Source organism: Haemaphysalis longicornis, unplaced genomic scaffold (assembly GCF_048455015.1).
Source record: "Haemaphysalis longicornis isolate Haplotype H1 unplaced genomic scaffold, Haemaphysalis longicornis Haplotype H1 scaffold_2, whole genome shotgun sequence".
Taxonomy (NCBI): domain Eukaryota; kingdom Metazoa; phylum Arthropoda; class Arachnida; order Ixodida; family Ixodidae; genus Haemaphysalis; species Haemaphysalis longicornis.
Window position 1 is genome coordinate 267,988,709 of NW_027526295.1, and position 19,113 is coordinate 268,007,821.

The 19,113-nt window shown below is 49.0% G+C and overlaps 1 protein-coding gene and 1 long non-coding RNA gene across 3 annotated transcripts in view; one reads left to right on the plus strand and one right to left on the minus strand.

Moving 5' to 3' along the window:
* The window catches only part of LOC144170675 (uncharacterized), a 218,072-nt gene that overhangs the window by 17,142 nt on the left and 181,817 nt on the right, over nucleotides 1-19,113 (plus strand). The window lies entirely within an intron of this gene.
* LOC144170674 (uncharacterized) lies at nucleotides 10,289-13,216 on the minus strand. Its single transcript, XR_013322654.1, has 2 exons — nucleotides 13,096-13,216; nucleotides 10,289-11,687 (listed from the first exon to the last, which is right to left on the minus strand). It is a non-coding gene; the product is annotated as an uncharacterized LOC144170674 (long non-coding RNA).

Below are 19,113 nucleotides of genomic sequence, written 5' to 3' on the forward strand. Positions count from 1 at the left end.
AAACGATCGAGCAGTTAGTGCGCGAAAAACAAATTCCTCTTGTTGGAGTAATATAACTTAAGCATTGTCGCAGTTAAACGTAATACCGTCGCAACAGTACAGAAATGTCATTAAAGTATTGATGCAATGACGTCAAAACATCAGTAATGGAATACCTGTGTTGTCGCAGTGTCGTTGTATGATTGTTCGGTTCCATTGAATTTTAACACAATCGTCAGACACCATACTGTCTCCTTTGGATATTTACTCGGCCTGTACTTGTTCACAGCTTAATCCTCAACGCAGAAGCAAGCATCATCGTCAGCAAACCGATGTACACGCCAGGGCACAAAATATGCGTGAGCCTGTTTTGTCGGCGTTTCCACGAAGGTGAACCAGAATAGTAGTTCACTGTAGTTTTCACAAAGCTGGAACGCCGAACACGCTCCCTGCCGTGTCGGCCAGCTGCCCTAACGATCCATTGAGTGCCACGAAGCCGGTGGTCTTCCCGCACGCCGCTCCTCACAACCCGTTCTCCCGTCGTCACCTCGGCAAGCGGGCTCTTGAAAGCGGCCGCACAGTCAGCCTGGTTGTAACGTGTTTATCAGCTCCTTGTGCCGAGGCGTGCGGGGAAAATGAAGCGAGCGAGGGGGCGGAAAGCAGCGGAAGCGGAGAGGGAGAGCAGTTGTCCGGAGAGGAAGGCCGGAACGAGTCGGTGAGGTGGGTCAACAATGAGAGCATTGCCGAAACGTCAGCTCATTAAAGGGCATCACGTGCGCGGTTGGGCCCCTGGCGCTCTTAGTTCTCCGGTTCGGAGAAGCTTCCCTTTCGGCTCTCGAGCGGCGTCCCCCGCGCCTGCTTTTGTTGCGGAGCTTCGAGCGTGGTGATCGCTGTTTGTGGTCTCGTGCCCGGCGGTCATCGTGAGCCCCAAGTACAGCGAAGAAACGGGCCGTTGTTGCACTCTTTATTCGTCGGGCGAAGGCGAGCTAATGGGGCCGGCTGGAAGAGCAGGTGGCAGCTGGTGAACAGGGGCTACTCTAACAAGTGATGGAAGGTGATGATGGGGATGATAATTATACTAACTCCTCATAGTTGCCACGCGCCCACTCAGGGGTAAACTTGAGACACGTGGGCATTTGCAGTGCAATTTCTGACGCGCAAGTGTCTATGTGAACTAACACACACACACGCGCGCACACAGTATTAGAGAGAGAGAGAGGATAACTTTAATGAAAACCAGCGATGTTAGCCGAGCCGTCGGGCTGGCTTGCTACGCTAGATGAGAGAAGAAAAACAAAACGAAAAAAAAAAAGAGAGAAAAAAAAAGTGAAAACGAAATGATGTCATTTGATGCGGCCAAAATTTTCAATCACAAAACTCTGTCCAGTTCTGTGCTCCGAAGAATCTCCAAAAGAGCTTTGATTGCACGCGCAGCCTGACTGGGACCCCACCATGGACCCAAAACAGCCCTCAGCTCAAGTCCCGCACCAAGCTGCCTGCACAAACATAATATGAGTTTCTGTCTGTGCACGGTGTACTTTGGACACACGCATATAACAAGATGGATGTCTTCTCGTGAGTCACATTTGGAGCAAAGAGGTGAAGATGCCTGCTGGATTTTGTACAGGTAATGTCCCGTGTAAGCCACATTCAAGCGCAGCCTATGCAGAATGGCTTCCTCGTGCTTGCTAAGTCCAGGTGGCATTCTGAAGGTGCACTTGGGATCAATCTCATGATGAGGTGCGTATTGCTGCCTTGCATCAGTCCAGATAGACATCTGCGCAGTCCATGCGGTTGATGAGGCGAGTATTGCCGCATCCTTTCTCGTGAATGGGATCGGCACAGCGTCAGTGCAGAGACTGTGGGCAGATGAGGCGGCTTTGTCAGCTGCGTCGTTGCCGGCAACTCCGCAGTGGGCAGGAAGCCACTGCAGATCTACGCTGTGTCCCCTTTGTATAACTTGTAAGTGCAAAAGATTGATTTCCCAAGCCAGCTGTTCTTTTGGAAGTGACTTCAAGCTTTCGAGTGCTGACCTGGAGTCTGTAAATACAGCCCATTGATTGGCCGGCTGCTGTAGTATATACTGAAAAGCAGCGCGCAGCCCAGCCAGCTGAGTAGCTGTCGTCGAGGACTTGTGGCTCAATAGGGCGCAGATGGTAGTGAGCGATGAAGGAATCGAGATCCCTATCGCCAACGATGTAGCCATCACTGAGCCATCAGTGTACACATGAGTGTGGCCTTTGTATTGGTTGTTCCATGCTCCAAGGCAAAGGACTTTAGAGCCGGGGCTGGTATATCCGCCTTCCGCTTAAATCCAGGTACCGTGGTGACAATTTTCATAGGAGGGAATAGCCACGGAGGGTGAGGAGAAGAGGCTGAAGGCTGACACTGGGAGGGCATAGCGTGCTGCACTTCAGAGGCCCAGGCGGCAGCAAGAGGATGCCCATGTTGCCTTGCCACAACGCGCAGGCGCGTGCGAAGCTGCTCCATTGCCTGCAAAGCAGTGGGCGGAAGCCGTCTGCTCTCTGTCATGGTTCCCATTGTGGAGGTGGTCTTCGGGACACCAAGACATATCCTCAGTATTCGAGCCTGCAACCCCTCTAGTATTTTATAATTCCCTTTGGAAAGAGAAGTCAGAGCTGGGAGGCTATAGCGAAGTAAGCCTTCGCAGAGGGCGTCGTATAGCCGTAAAAGAGAGCTGACGCTACATCCATCAGTGCTGTTGGAAAGCATGCCGAAGATGTGCGCGAATGACGTTAACTTCTCTTTTAGGCTTAATGGAAGTGCTGAAGCATTTATGAAAAGGACGGGAGAAATATTGCCGCGAACCATGCATTTGGTTTGTTTATGTTTTGTTTTTGCCGACCGGCTTCGCCGGGCTGTGTTATCTGTGTTATCCGCGGGGCAAGTGAAGCGCGCGTTCCAATCTTTATGCCGTACGTGTTAGGGATAGGGAGAAGGGAGATAGGGAGAAAGTATCGAACTAACGAAACCAGCTTAGAATAATCTTCTTTTTTCTACAGTGTTCTGGAGCCAAATCTACGGTTCGAGAAACACTCGCGTTGAGAGATAAATACCCACAGAGCAGATCCCGCGGTATTCGTTTAACCGACACTCGCCTGCGCACGTCACTTTGTTGACTACTGCTTCGCCGCCTGTGTATTCTTTGAGTTGTTAGGGGAGCACAAGTTCGCTCCAATAAACTTGTTTTTTTCCTTCAAGACAACTGCGTCGTCTTTGGCTTCGTGGCAATACAGAACTGCAATCGAGCGAAGCAAAGTAACTGCTCTGGCTGTTCAGAAAGACAGGCACAAGTTGAGCGGCCGTGTTGATATTGACAGTGGACAAGACGACACCGTAGGTTCGCTCTTTGCTCTGGAATAGTTTCCTCTAAATCCGTCTTACAAGTGTTCTTTTTTTTTCTACGAGTCGTACAACCCTTCAAGAGATGCAAAGTAAAACTTCTCCACTGCTTCTGGCCTGGTGTTATGGACTATTATACATGTATGCTCAATTCCCCTCTACACGCGCATCAAGGATTTGAAACAGGCTGGGGAAGACGAAGGAACGCTTAGGTATCCGTCGAAAACCAGCCTTGTCAAAATCACTAATTCGTGGTAACACAGAACTTCAAAAGGACGTAGAATGGAGCTTGTTGGTGATGTTTTATATTTAATTGCGCTACGTATACAAAAGCAAATAGGACGCTGACAGGACTGGGACGAGGTGCCTCGTCCCACTCTTGTTAGCGTCCTATTTGCCTTTTTATACGTAGCGCAATTCAATATGAAACACAGAACTGTGCAATTACAAGCCCTCAGAATGTGTCATCCAGTGCATTTTGATGTGTGGGTCATTCGCAAGCACGCTATTGCCTACATTTTGCAAAAAATTCACGGATTAAAACTTTTTACCTCTTGACGTCCCACGACATCTGCGCACAACGCGGTGAGAACAAATTCGGCCTCAGAGAAGCGAAATATCCAGACAAGGTGTACACAGCGATCCGGGTGGTGTTGTTCCCTTCCGTTCGCGTCGACCCACCTCCGGCTCGGCGTCCCTTTGTCGTCCAGCTGCTGCCTCTGAAGGGACTGATGGGAAGTGGCACAAAGACAGGACGCCGCCTTTGTCAGCCCGGTCGCCGTGGTCGTATAACACGGGGAGAGGGGCGTCCCACCACCACGACGGAGCAGCACTAGCCGACGGGCATTTTTGGGAATGGGGAGGAATAGGAAATAGCCAACACGGTTCGTGACCTGCGTGAATGCGTAGTGCGCGCGCAGCGACGACGGGCGCCTTCAAAGGGCCTTTGTGTCACGCGCACGTCCCCCCAGAGGCAGCGGGACCCGAACTCGCGGCGCGCCCTGTGTCCGACCTGGCCGCGTGGTTCCTTTGCTCAGATAATGCCCATTTCTTCGTTGGCCGTCTGAGACGCAGGTAATGGTCGTTATTACAAGGGCTCAGCGGAGGAGCGCCGGGTGGCTGAAGGTATGTCGCGCTAGTTACGTGCAGTGCATACTGCAACCGGGTTCCGGAGCACCCGTCATACGACACCGCTATGGCGTGCGGGGATCAGGAAGCTCTTCTACTGAGCCTATTTTTAATGTTGCAATGGCAACAACGTAGAAATTTTACCCCGCGATGAGGTGGCCGGGTGGGTTTAAAGACAAATAGTTAATATTGGAAGCGGTTACGACTTCAATGATGAGTATGCTGTGTACTGTGCTTGGCTAAAATTATCTAGACGAGAATTGTACGTAAACCTTCACACACTGTGGGTGGTTTGACCCACTGAGGCCACACGGTGGGAAGCTGAGACCTTGCGTACTTTTGTCGCCTTCTTCCTCCGACCTGATGGATCGACCTACGTCCTCCTTCCTCTTTGGACCGCCTTACACCGCGCGGAGGACGCCGAGAAAAAGCCAAGTAAACGTTCCAAACAAACGAAGGTAATTCATTGTTCCGCAATGTAGGTCTGAATAAAGCTACGTTTGGTCAGCGAAGGCGTTTAGGACAAGAAAGGTTTTTATTTCCGTTATTATGCAGCATTCGCAGTAGACTTGCGTCAGTGTTGTCTGCATTAGTTAAACCAAAAAAAAAAAAAGAGAGAGAGAGAGAGAGAGAGAGAGAGAGAGAGAGAGAGAGAGAGAGAGAGAGAGAGAGAGAGAGAGAGAGAGAGAGAGAGAGAGAGAGAGAGAGAGAGAGAGAGAGAGAGAGAGAGAGAGAGAGAGAGAGAGAGAGAGAGAAAAGGTTCGCTTGTCCCTGCCTCAAAGCGTAGCATTACTGGAGTTGAGCACCGTAGCAGCCCGGACAACACCATGGAGCCTCCGGCGCTCTTTCGGCCCCATCCTCCGCGGTGCACAGAACTGCCAGGAGGCGGCTGGCTACCGAGGAGCGCGAACGGGGCTGTCCTCGCCTCCCGCTGTTCTTTTCCCCGCTTCTCTAGCCCAGTGGCAGATAATCTGCTCAATCAGCTGTCTGTCTGCAGAACCGTCTTCATGAGCCGCATCTGTTGGCTTTTTGTGCGGCCCCAGTCCCTCAGTGTTCGCGAACGTTTGCTCTGCCGCACCGGGGAGGCCTTCTGGCCCCTTCACTTAAGGGCGTTCTGAGTCGGCGTAATTCTTTACTTGCTTTCTTACTCGAATCGAATCGTCTCTGGCCTGTTTTCCCCGTGCATATTCGCGACCACTCCAAATATAAGGCGTCAGCTCGAATTTGCAGGGAAGTGTCGCCTATGAAATAATTGTGGACGGGAGGCTAAATAGGCTATTTATTATTCAAGCCAGTCCGCATACGCAAACATTGCATTTCACCAGGCTCGAGAACTGCTATTCCACCTAATATCCAGCTTTCTTAGGGTGTTCTTTGACAGCGTCACAAAGCATGTAAACAGAATTCAGGCACGCTGAATTATCTCGTCCTGGGCGCTTCCTCGGCCTTGAATAGGGCATGTTTTTTTAAGAACTTCATACTTGCACCATTCTTTAGGCAACTATGCCGGGAAACAGAGTGGGGCCAGACATCGGCAAGTGGTGACACCATGTGGGTCGGCTAGCTTCTGAGATCGTTTTATCTTCCTGTAGCGTGATTAAATGTCCACGGAGCAACTAATGCCTCCGCGGCGTATTTAAAAGTGGAATTGAGTGGCTGCGCAGATGAAAGCAAACGGTAACGTTTGACATAAGCGCAATTCTAGGAGCTCGCAGTCGAAGCAACCGTTTAAAAACGGACAAACACAACGTCGCGCGCTTGGTTTCCGGAACACGATGCAGCGAAATGTCAGGCCGTGGAGTCTGTGCACCTACGGCAATCAATAGTCGTCAAAATAATTGGTATCGTTCATTACGATATTCGCCGAAGCCCGGAGTGTAGCGCTTTTTTGTGTCTCAACCCGTATATTTCTTATTCCCGCCTCTAAACGACGACAAATTCTACCGCTATTTTCAGAAACGCGCCGCACCGAACAGAGAGGTGATAATGAAGTTGAGTCAGCGCACAGCTCGCGGTGCATATAGAGATCCGGGAGCCGCGCCAGTCAAGCTCTCGCCTCCACGGGTCCTCTCTGTACAATCAGCAAAACCTTTCATCCTTGCGAGGTGTCGCACGCGAGGCACCAGTTGCATCAGGCCAACAAGATGTCAGCGAGCTGTAGAGAGCAGGGCGAGCCACAACAAAAAGTGAGCAACGACACGGGTGTAGGCAGAGGCGTTCAAATTGATAAACCCCGAGGGACCGAACGCCCAGGGTGCATGTTCTTCTGGCAGCCACGCCCCCCGTCTTGCTGCAACAGCCTGTGTCGGTCTTGGCGTTTTCTTTGCGCCTCCTTGCTGGCGAAGCCGGAGGCGCCAGGCTGGAAGTTCTTTACGAGTTCCCCGGCTTTTCAAGGTCAACGCGCCTGGTCCGCCGCCGCCGGCATTGTTGCCACGGGGCGCCGTCGCCTGTGATGCCGGGTACTCGCGTCCGCGCAGCCGATAAATTAGTAGCTCCCTCGCGGCTCCTCAAATGTAGTTGCCCTCGGCCTCGCCCTCTTCCCGTCCACCTCCCTCTCTCCCTCCTTCCCTTTGTCTGCCCGTCTTAAATCCTGTCGCCCTCTCTTTCCCTTCGACCGAAGGGGCGTAAGAGCGGCGCCGCAGAAGACCAAACAATCAACAAGCGGTTCGCTCCAATGAATGCTCTTCTCGGGAGAGGCACGCTGTTCTTCGTGCCGTTTTCTTTCTTCCGGGGCTCTTGTTAATACTCCCTGCTCGGCCCGACCGACTCTTCTGGTTCGTGTTGCACTCTCCGGGTCCTCTTCTTCGCTCCCGTGCTTTTGTTGCCCGCTTATTACGTCCCCATTATTGCTGGGCTTCCGACGTATGCGAAATAACTCTCTTATTGCGTGTCCTTTTTATTTATTTGTTTGTTTGTTGGAGTAGTACATTTCCCAGAGCGCGTTTTAGCGGAAATGTGCATATGAACACACAAGAAAATGCACGCTGTTTTGTAATGTGACCGACTACTTCAGCGCAGACGCTATAGGCGAGGTTGATTGATTGATTGTAGGGTTTAACGCGCCGACGCAACGCAGGCGATGAGGCGCGCCGTAGTGGAGGGCTCCGGATTAATTTTGACCACCTGGGGATCTTTAACGTGCGCCGAAATCTCGTACACACGGGCGTTTTTGCTTTTCGCCTCCATCAGAAAAGCGGCCGCCGCGGCCGGGAATCGAACCCGTGACCTCGTGCTCAGCAGCGCACTATAGGCGAGGTTACGACAGCCCAACAGACGACTTCACTCCGATATGATATCCGGTGAAACGCCGTGAAGTGTGGAAAAATAAGTGCGTTGAGTAGGCTTAGCGGGTGTAAATTTCTGAACTTGGTCTCCATTTTTAGCTGCGACGGACGCGCCTGAGATTGGATCGTGAGATGTGACTCCGAGCATACAGAGCAGACTTTTGCGGGTACATGGTTGTCCCCTCCAAATAATTTTCGCTACGTCAGAGCGCTATGGTACAGTAAGTGCAGAACTCATTTTTCGTAGCCGGTCATAATGTTCTTCGTCGTTTAAAGATAAATCTAGAGCGTGAGGAAGGGGTTGCGGTATGGATGATGCGCACTACACCCAATAAATCACTTAGGCATATTACCGACAGCGCGTATACGGATCGGAACAACCGGTTGCACACCTTGCATGGGGCTTTTCATTGATGCATTTGTTGATGCCCTGTTGCCAACATTCGCCGTGCAGTTTACTCGCTTCAAGTCAAGAAGAAAGATCATAAAAGAGTGTCTGAAGGGCTTGTTGAAGATCAAACTTATGATATTGAGCTAGCAGCAGATATTTTCTGGGATGCCGCAGTAGTACAACCATTGCGGCAGAGGAGAAGTTAGCGTCGGAGTCTTTTCAGGAGGTTGCCGAAGCCAACAGTGATAGTGTTTCTGTTATCGCGCGAGTTTTAGCAAGCATAAGATGTTGCCCCTTTCCTCTCGAACCAGATTAAAGGCGTGTGAAGCGATACGTTAGAGAGATGAAAGCAGATTACTTGCAGAGCACCAACAAATGTGGAAATGAGCTGTCCGGTGGTAGGAAAATAGCGTTGACAGATAAAAAAATCAGTCGTTTCATCAAGGGGAATGCAAGTGGTAGCCCTCAAGAGGGGCTGCTTGGTTTTTTATCTTTTTTTTTTTTACTTTTGCAGCGCTTTGTAGTCAACAGACGCACGTTGAGCTTTGGCGTCGTTTACGCTGGTCGTTTAGGACGACGAGCGCGACGCTGAGCCTAGGTATCGGTCGAAGTATGGTCCGTCCATTCTCTTAAAGGAGCACTGATACCAATTTTCGGCGTTAATATTATTGCACAGTTCGCTTCCTTCACTCAACAGAATACCCTGGCTGAAATATGAGCGGCCTGCGACGCGAAGAACATAGTTCAATTGGATCGCATTTATCGCGCCGACGGAGCAGGGCGCGGAGCGGCACTCAGCAAATGGACATCAGCGTGACATCACTCCAGGAGAGGAAAAAGAAGTGACGTGACAGCGCTCGTCAAAAACTCGTGACGTAATTTCACGCGCGCGGCCCCACGAGTGGCGAGCGGGCGCAACACCCTCTCAAGCGTGCGCCGGTGACGTCCGCACAAAGCGGTGAGGTCAAACCGGGAGGCTGTCATATGCGCCGTTCGGGATGAAAGCGCGGGAATTTGAAACAAACGATTTTCAGGCCGTTCAATGTAATTAACTATCGCGCGCTGAAGTATTTGAAGTGCTGTTTCAGGTTCGTCAGACTATGAAGCATCGATAAAAGCAATAAAAGTGTAACATAAAATTTTCGTGTCAGTGCTCCTTTAAAACTAACGCGAGGCGAGATACGTTGCACAGAAACGAAAAGAGAAGGGCACATTATCCGAACACGGCTATATTTATACACCAATTAACCTTCTCCCAATACTGTCGCCCTTCGTGCAACTGCTGCGCCCTCCATTGACAGATACAGCAGCCGCTGGGCCTAGCCGGTGATTTGCCCGACGCCCGTGGGCGTTCCCTAGCAACGTTTTATTGCTCGCGAGGCACCTTTTCGCTCTCTGCCTTTGATTTACAGGATTCCACTTCTAGGACACAGGGGTGGAAGGGCTGCGCCATGCTGCGCCAATCTGCTTTTCCTGCGCCATCCTGCTGCAAAAGGCAATAGAGAGTTTTAGCAAACCGTTTTCCACGGTCCGCTCCGGTATCGGCGGCACGGTCAGCACGACCGGAGCCAATGCTGTTCGCGGCCAAGCGCGCCACGCATGCGCAAGGGCGCTCCCGCTTGCTATCGGAGCGGAGCGGGCCGTGAAACACGGTCAGCTAAAACTCGCTAGTGTTGCGCCCTAAACTGCTCCCAAGCGGTGCCGCAAAATGTGAGGCGGCTGTGAGATGATGTTCAATCATAGAGAAAGAAATACTGGTAAGAGTGGACACTCCCATAGAGCCCTGCGGCCGAATGACTGTACTGTAGTGTAGCGCACCGAGCGGACGGAGAGCCAAACTACTAACCATACTTTCGTACGTTCACTTTCGGTTTCGGTTTCGCGGACACCGATTTTGGCGGGTAGTTTGAAGGACTGGAAAGCGCTGCTCACTGCGACGGGCATCGGTACGGTATTCGGACGCTTTCATGCAATAATTAGTGTTTATTTGAATATATCTTTCTCAGGCTTAGTGCCCGTATGCTTTTACAAAAAAAACCTTGTTCTGAAAACGTGAAATTGCAATTTACAGTACCACTCACACTTGGTTAATAATTCTGTCCCGTGTTCACATGTTGCCGAGCCACATAAAAGAGACACACCATAAATGAAGAAATATTTATTGCATGGCACTAAACGGAACAAGTTCAAATTGTCATAATTCTTTGCAACACACATATAATAATAAACAGTGAGTAATACACAACAGAGACAATACACAGTAGTGAGAGGAAAATACGTTTCCAGGAATGAAAAAAAAAATGCACAAGTAAAGGTATCACAACCACACAAAGGATTTTTTCTCCACGGTAATTGAAAATGCAGAAAACCCAGAAACTCAGCCATCCACAGGTTTACTTGTATCTACGACACCCTCACACTCTGTGCGCTGTTGCAGTCATACAAAAATATCAACCATAACATAATCTACACACTCGGATACTTGCAACTGTTTACAACCACTATCTCCGCAGATAATTTTCTTAGTCTGCCAATTTCTACAGTTAGGATGTGAAAGAAGGGAAAAACTTGGGCTTTGATGGCCTCGCTTATTTGATGAACTCTAATGAGATCTATTGCCTCGGGGCAACTTCAAATCAGTAGCAGTAATTGAACAGAAATTCCATTTATGTGGAGATGCACACGCAAAAGGTTAAGAGGAAAAAAATCAACTTCCAATTGGTTCCTTGCAAGGGTGCATTTTCCCAAGAAGCCGGGTTACCTTCCGAAAGCGTTGCCTCCCCAGTAAAGGCAAAGGGCCAGGCGGGGATGTTTTAGGTACGTGCACGTAGTCAACCGACAGGTTCCAGGCTCGATTAAGGCACACAAATTCATGCCTTCCGCTGTCAATACGAACAGTCTAACATAAGAAACAGGGAAGCAGTATATGCTTCTCGTGTATGAGACAATGGTGGCACATTACAGAATCCCATAAGCATTTGACAACGTAGGTTCCAACATGGTTCTCTTCATCTAGGCCAGTCCGACAACAGGCAGCACGTATGGTGACAAACGACATTTAGCATGACCTCTTACCCTGGCAGTCTTCATAATGTAAAAGGGTTTTTGTGAATGTACTGTTTTCACAATATTACAACTATCAGCAACAATAACTTGCGAGTGGAGTTTGGAGACTGTATACGCTGTTGTTAGTGGTTTTAATGATATGAGGCATGTCAGTGATAAAAAACCGTTTGTTCCTTGAGTCAACGATAGTCTTTTCAGTGGTCACGCCTTATTGAGTGCCGAGACTTGCGTTGGGTTTTAGGTGCTAATGGCAAGGTTCAATAGATGGAATACAGTTGCGGTATCCATCAGAAGCATCAATAAGGTAGCAAGACGCATTGCAGGCAGTCATCAATACAACTGAATAACTCTGGGAGAACAGTTGGCACGGCCACTTTTTGAGTCCTGTGAGGGCACGATTCATGAAGTGCTTGCACCATGTTTGGTATGACGAATGCAGCTGGCTGGTTGGCTCTGTCTTGAGGGCACCTGTAGACCTGCACAGGTGATAGGTGATATAGTACACAAACTGCTTGCAATGACAGATGATATGCGAATAGTCTGTAAATTTTACTGCAACTAGTATTCAAGTATTGCCTCCAGTGCATGCCACGTATTTAAAACACAAGTTCTCTTATTCTATTCAGCAATCATGCGGTCAAGCTATTAGCAACACTTAAAATATGGGTCTTTGTAATTTTGCAACACTGGTTAGGCACATTCTTAATGCAATTCACCTATTGTTTGGGTTAACAAGAATGATAACGCTGCTCACATAGCCTGAATCCCTTTGTCTTTTTTTGTAAAATCAGGACGAAGAGCGAGAGCGAGCTGAACGTTAAACAAACATTTTGCCCCACGGGCTCGCGAAAGAAACGCATCCCGAGAACGGGCACCTGGCGAAAGTATATTTGGGCGCTGTGTGGGCACCATGGCAAGCAGCAGTGAGCGTCGTACTGAGTACTACTGACCGCCAAAGGCCATGCCTTAAAAAGATATGACAAGAAACACACAGTTCCGACTGAATAGGTGCAATCTGCGCAATACGTGTTTAATGAAACTAGCCAAAATATGACCAGAGAAAAGAGAGCAAACGCTTGAAAAAACGGCAAGTGTGGAACAGTTGTACGCAATGCCTGCGATACCGGAATTGATATACGATGTAGAACGAAGGCCAAATTTGAAGGTTTCAATGCACTGCGCACTCACCCCGCCTCGAGCAAAGCTGTTATCTGCCGACGAAAGACGCGTTTTTACCGTACCTGGCGCGCCAAAGCGAAGCGACGAGCGCGCGTTATCGGCGTCGGCGAGCGGGTTCGCTTTGTACGCAGGCAGCTTGGTATGCACCCATGTGTAAAACTTACGATGAGTGTACGGCTGCTGGTTATGCCCAGATAAGTCAAATTAATGCAGATACGGCTACCTCGCCGTGTACGTTAGCCCGGACGGCTTTGCAGCGCATCACGGCCATAATAGCAGTAACAGTTGGCCAAGCTAGCAATGGCTAGCTAGTATAATACAACGCAGCCTGCGGCTCACGTAATTCAGTGCAGCGACAGCGCACAACGCCTGCTTCGCCTACGGACCGCCGGCCGGCCGGCCACTTCCGCAACTCACCGCCGTCGTTTTCGGCACGTAAACGCTACCGCTACGTGCGACGACGGGCGCGTACCGCTGGCATCCCTCAGCGCTAGATAAAACGGCACAACCAGCCTAAAATACCATTACGTACGGCTAAAAAATGGTGTCTTACGCCTTTCCGGGGCGTTTCCAAAGCGCTTATCCTAAAGGCGCAGCACTAGCTATGCCTGATTCCCTGAGGTTACGCAGTGCTCGCAACGTTTGCAGTACAACGAAACGTAAATATGATACGCCACACCAGCACTTTAAAAAAGAAAGTCTCACCTTTCGTTCAGGATGCAAAACCGATGTCGCAAATAAAGCGCTAGGCGTTTCCTTCTCAACAACAGAGGTTAGCACGAGGCTGCAGAAACGCACGTGCAAACGCTGCCGACAGAGCCAAATGGCGGCTTGCGCTTGCGGCTTGGCGGCTTGGCCAGGCTTGGCGCAAAGAAGCCACAAAAATTTACATTGACAGCCATTCAACTTATTACACAAATAAAAATGTGTAGTCTAATGTGTAACAAAATTTTAAAAGTATAATATTGTGTGTTAGCTTAATTTTAAATATATAGTTTTTTACCACTTGCGCCGACTGCCGGACGGCGCGCGAGTCAGGCCACTCGGCCGCGATAAGCCCGTGTGTCCACTCTTCTAATTTTTTTATTTCTCTATGGTTCAATGCCAGTCGCATTGCTCAGTGAGCAGTAAGGCTCATTCGTTCAGCCGTAATTCTCGACTTGATAGCTCCGGCGAACTAGCTGAAAGTCTAATGCTCTGACTCATTCGTCTGTAAACTTGGGGTGCGGGCAATGCCTCGGAACCAGCCGTCATTGCAATCTTCCGGCGTTGTGTCAAGAGCAAGACGTAAAATAGTTTTTCTGTTCCGTCAGACCCTGCCATTTTAGCTTATCGCAAGTGCGCTTCCTGCTCCAAAGGTTAAATGCTGCCGTGCCGCGCGGGACAGGGTGAGATAACAGGCGCGGCCCTGACACAAGCGAGAGTTGCGATTTTGTTAAGCCAGCAAGTATCAGCAAAGTAGGAGTGTCTAGCGGATAAGCCCGCGGTCTCCGGTGGAAAAAAGTTGATAAACACTGGTACGTACGCCTCTTATTTGGATAAACACGACACATTAGCGGGGTATTTTTTTGCTTAGACAAAATAATGTATTACTGAGTCATTAGTGCGTGTAATACGCGATGATATTTTTTCTCTTGTGTTTTGTGAATGAGAACATTTTTTTCAAATTTCTCCGGAGTCTAGTCAGGTTTAGGTCAATTTATCTGTTGTTTCCTGTTAGTTACTTTGCCTCTTAAATTCTTCCTTTCTCGGTTTCTTTTATTTTTTTCTTCTCATTTGTTTAAGGTCGATTGATTGATTGATTGTGGGGTTTAACGCGCCGACGCAACGCAGGCGATGAGGCGCGCCGTAGTGGAGGGCTCCGGATTAATTTTGACCACCTGGGGATCTTTATCGTGCGCCGAAATCTCGTACACACGGGCGTTTTTGCTTCTCGCCTCCATCAGAAAAGCGGCCGCCGCGGCCGGGAATCGAACCCGCGACCTTGTGCTCAGCAGCGCAACGCCTTAGCCACTGAGCCACCGCGGCGGGTCATTTGTTTAAGGTCACGTAAAGTGTAAAATGAAGGTCATCTTTAATGCTATGTGCAAGCGAGACAATTTCGTCTATCCCTGGTTTACTCTTGGTTGTTCCGCATTGCTTTAATGGTGTTGTAATAACAGGAGCATTTATTTTTCACTTGTTGAAGTTTAGTCAGGTGTTGCTATTGACAGCATCGCTTTTCTCTAGTTTTTTTTTTTTTTTTTTTGAGTGGTTGCTCTGTCGGCTGTGATGCCTTAATTTTGGGAAAATATACTTTAACAACTTGATGAAAATGTGGTCAGGTCAGTATTGATCGAATGTTGAACAAAATCCAGTTGAATTTTCGTTTCTCGTGTTTACCAGGAATGAAAATCTGCAAATAAATGATGTTGAACACTAGAAATCTGCTCCCAAACAGACTAGCACTGCTCCTAAATTCGCCTTTTCGTGCTCCAAGGCTCCTCCAAAAATCCCCTTTTACTGCCCTAAAGCTGCTCCAAAACAGCATTATTCATGCTCCATGAGCTGCTCCAAAAGGCTCAAGCCCGCTTCCACCCCTGAGGACAGGAATCAGCTCCTAGCGCTATCGCTCCAGAAGTCAATTCCCCGTCAGTCAGCGGCGCAGTCGTATCCCACATGCCCCCGGGCTCAGGAAAGTCTATTGTTCAGCGCTTCGGACACGCGACGTCGTCGTGTTCTCGTCGTCGGCTGCTGCGCCCAGGACCAGCGAGGAAAGCGTCGCCGCAAACAGCGCGGAAAACCGTGGGCCGTTTCGTCGTGAAAAATGAATGGCTGTGCGCCGTCGCCGCGACTTGGTTCCTCCTTGTTTTGCTTTCTTCGTTCGCATCTGCATGGGCGGAGAGCACTTTGTTGTTGCCTCGGTGCTGTCCTTGTCACTCCTATTTAATCGCGTCACCGCGTCGCTGTCTGCTTGGCTTTCTGCTGCCGCCCGATGGGCCCTAAGCTCGTTCCGTTCCGCCGGTCGAATCTCGTTTTTTGTGTGTGCCGCATCTCTTTCCGCTGCTTCGTGGGTTTCGTTGACGCCGTTTGCGGCGCTCCGCAAGCGGGCTTGTTGGCACTGCACAGCACGAGAGGCAGTAAACCAGCTTGGGGACCTCTTTTCCACTTTATTTTCGCCGGATGATCATAGCGTTCCCTCGTTTTCTTTTCATGCGGGGCAATCGAGAGATTCTCTCGAAGTGAAGAACAATTAGGCAGTAAAAAAGCAACTTCCTCCTTGTGGTATTGTTTTCCGTATTTTTGGCGCAAGATTTGTCACCGTATAAACGCGTAGGAAATAAAACGGTTCGTTTCCCTGAATGTATGAAGGAACGAAATGATCACGTTTGTGGTGAGGCGCCTTCGCCGTGCTACAGTGGTTCTGTAAATTTGTTTGTTTTTGTTGAGAAAGAGAGGTAAGGGTTAGTAGGGTTCGAATCGTAGTTTCCGTTATTACTGAAATGAGGAGAGCGGAAAGAACGGGTAACGCAAGCGTGTTTGTTCACCGTACAACATACAGCAATACACCTTACAGACCACAACATACCCCATGGAGACAATTAATATACCGCCAGTTAATATGGTTATCATGTCTTTTTTTTTTGCTACGCAGATAAGCGGTGGTTTGTAAGGGCAGCGTAACACATTGTCGTCATTTCTTGTGGGCATGGGTTTTATCTTGGTAAAATTAAGCAAAATAATTTAATAATACCACGATGACCGCTTGATAGTGTAGTTAGGCGCGTTAGAAAACGTAGGAAACGACTTTAAGAAAACATGTTTGCCGTTTCGGAATAGCGGTGTAAATGCGGAAAGTACGCGATTACAAGAAATACGGTAACGATGCGAACCCCATCAAGTAGAACAGCACACGTGTGGTATACCAGTGTTGCAACGCCCAATCGAAACTGGCTGGAGAGCAGCCGACGGTGACAGATGCACAGACGGGCTCGTGCTCTCCGTCAACGTCATCGGGCTTCGCGCGTCACTTGTACGCCAGTCGCCAGACGATGTTTGACTTCCAATTTTACTGTACGCTCCTTGCGGGCACTATGTCGAAAAATAGCTTTCACGGTGCTTGGCGGCCACAGGTAGGTTGATGGCTAGTGACTGGAGGAAAATATTGCAAAACGGAATGGCCCTAGACTCGCTCGATCCACTCATGATGCAGGCCACCAGAAAAGACAGGGCCGGAAATTTAGCAAACTGTGGTCTCTCCCCAGTAAACGAGAGGGAAGGGTTCGGCAAATGAATGAAATAAGGAAACAGAGAAAGAAAGAAAGAAAGAAAGAAAGAAAGAAAGAAAGAAAGAAAGAAAGAAAGAAAGATAGAAAGAAAGCTCAGGTTCTTTGAAACGGAGACTTAACGAAAACGCAATAAGGAAAAGATGTAACTACGGCGACGGGAAGTGCTACATGAACTACTAATGCGTATTTAATATTAATCAATCAATCAATCAATCAATCAACCTTTATTTTCGTTGCCCAGGAACAACCCTAGGGTCTTGGTACTGGTACGCCATATACAAAACATAAAACAACACTAACATTAGGATGACACAACACACAGAAACCATATAATATATGACAGAAACAATAAAGTAAAAAAAGCTACAAAATCCTCAGAAAGCAACAAAAGCAAAAAAGAAAAAAGAAAAGAAGCCCAGTTGTTCAGGCCATGTCACTCGGCCAGAGAAACTTAAGGCACTTGAAAAATAGGAAATATACAAGCAAACACTCAATGAGCATGACAAAGATAGAGTATCCGTATAAAACGAAGGTTTTGTAACAAAAAGTTGGGAAGTTTCACTAATAATAATAATAATAATAATAATAATAGTAATAATAATGCTCTTATAAACACCGCAATGACACCATCGAAAACGGGCAATCCGTTAACTGGCCGTGCCATGATCCAGATAACTATTCTAAAAACAAACAACGGCTAATAATATACCTCTATTCCGGAGTCTAAAAACACGCGATAAATCATTGACCATCAGAACGGAGTGCGCGTCGTCAGTGACAGTTTAACTATACACGTACCCTGACCGACGTCCACTAGCTCCAACGCCTCATCGCGGTCGATACCGTGAAGCGCGAAGTAGTCGCATCCTTTTCGGGAGAAGATCAAAGCCGCCCGCGCGCTTCGTGTTCACTCGGCGTTTTCTTATTAGCGGTGGAGGCCGCATATCATAACGCGGTGCTCGACTTTTCGACGAAACTAGGCGACTGTGCCACCGCGATACTGGCGGCAGGAGCCCCGGGCAGCCTGCCAAGTGCCATTGAGGCGGAAGACGAGTTTGAACAAGCGCAAACGAAAGTGAAACGAAATAAAATAACCAAGGCGAAGTATTCCCTACTCCTCCTTCATTCGGGCCCTTTTTTTTATTTCCCTTTTGCCCTGTGTTCTACCGTATTTTGTCGCCGTCTCTATATTACCGTCGCCGCGTAATTCATTTATTTGATTTCGGTGTGCTTTCTTTTCCTCCTCGGCGCTCACCTTTCCGGCTTTCCCCCTGGCGGGATATGTTTAGCGCCGATCCGTGCCTATCACGAGCTAACGCGGCCCACTAAATCATTTCCGGTTATCTCGAGAGCACCGCTTCCCGCCAGCCCAAGGCGATAAATTTATTCTCTTCTTCGCGGGTCGCGGTTCGTTGAGCCGTCTAGTGGCGGAGGGGGGGAGGTCCGGGAGGGGCCCGGGCGTCTTGGAGCATGCATAAAACGGTAGGGCAAAAAATAACGATGGAAAAAGCGCGAAAGTGAGAGGCGTGCTTGTGGCGGTATGGCGAGCGCCGGCTGAGTGATGTGCGGTGAGCGTCACGTGCGGCGCTGAGGTAGAGAGGTATGTACAGCGCGGAGGACAAAAAAACAAAAAAAGAACAAAGTTATTCGAGGAGTAAGGAACGTTAGATGCATACCTGCCTACTCTCACGATACGCGAGGTATTTGTTCGTGCGGCGAGTCGGGCGTGTAAATCACTTATGGCTAAATTGAATGAATAAATAAAAAGGGACCGGTATGAAAGGCTCTACCGTCCTGTTTTTCCGGGCCTCTTATTTACTTTCTCTTCTGACCTTATACATACTGGCGATAACGCGAATAACGGTATGAAAACAAAATTTAGCTTTTCGTTTTTTTACCCCTGTCTTTATGCTTCGGAGGCGGTATTGCTGATGAAAATCAACTACGAATGTATTGATCGAGCACAGGCGAAGCGCCGATGACTTCGATAACTTGCCAAGACATACTCTGGCCGTTCGTTACGCACATCTGGACTTGAAAAGTTATTATTCGCCCGCACTTAGACGAAGAAATAAGCAAAACTGCAGCATCCTGGCACATGGGGAAACCGCACGCATGCGCACTCGGCTTGGCGAAATCGTTTCGTTTTTGCCGACGCATACGACGTTTTATGTGGGAGCAACTGCGGCGTGAATATTGTTTCCAGGACAGCGCGCATTGCGTCTTTGCTTGAATGGTCGTATACTTGCCGAAGCGGCTCTGGGCGAAAGGGCGCAGTGGCTTCTGTTTTACGAGGGGCAATAGAATCTCGACTTTTATCGGCGCGAGATGTCTGCTTACTGCGAACGCAGCCGCCTGCCAGTTTCTGATATTCTCTTGTTCTTGTTCTTCCCGCGCGTCCTTGTCGTTCATTGATTCACCTCTGCTCCTTCACTGATCCACATAAATACTGACA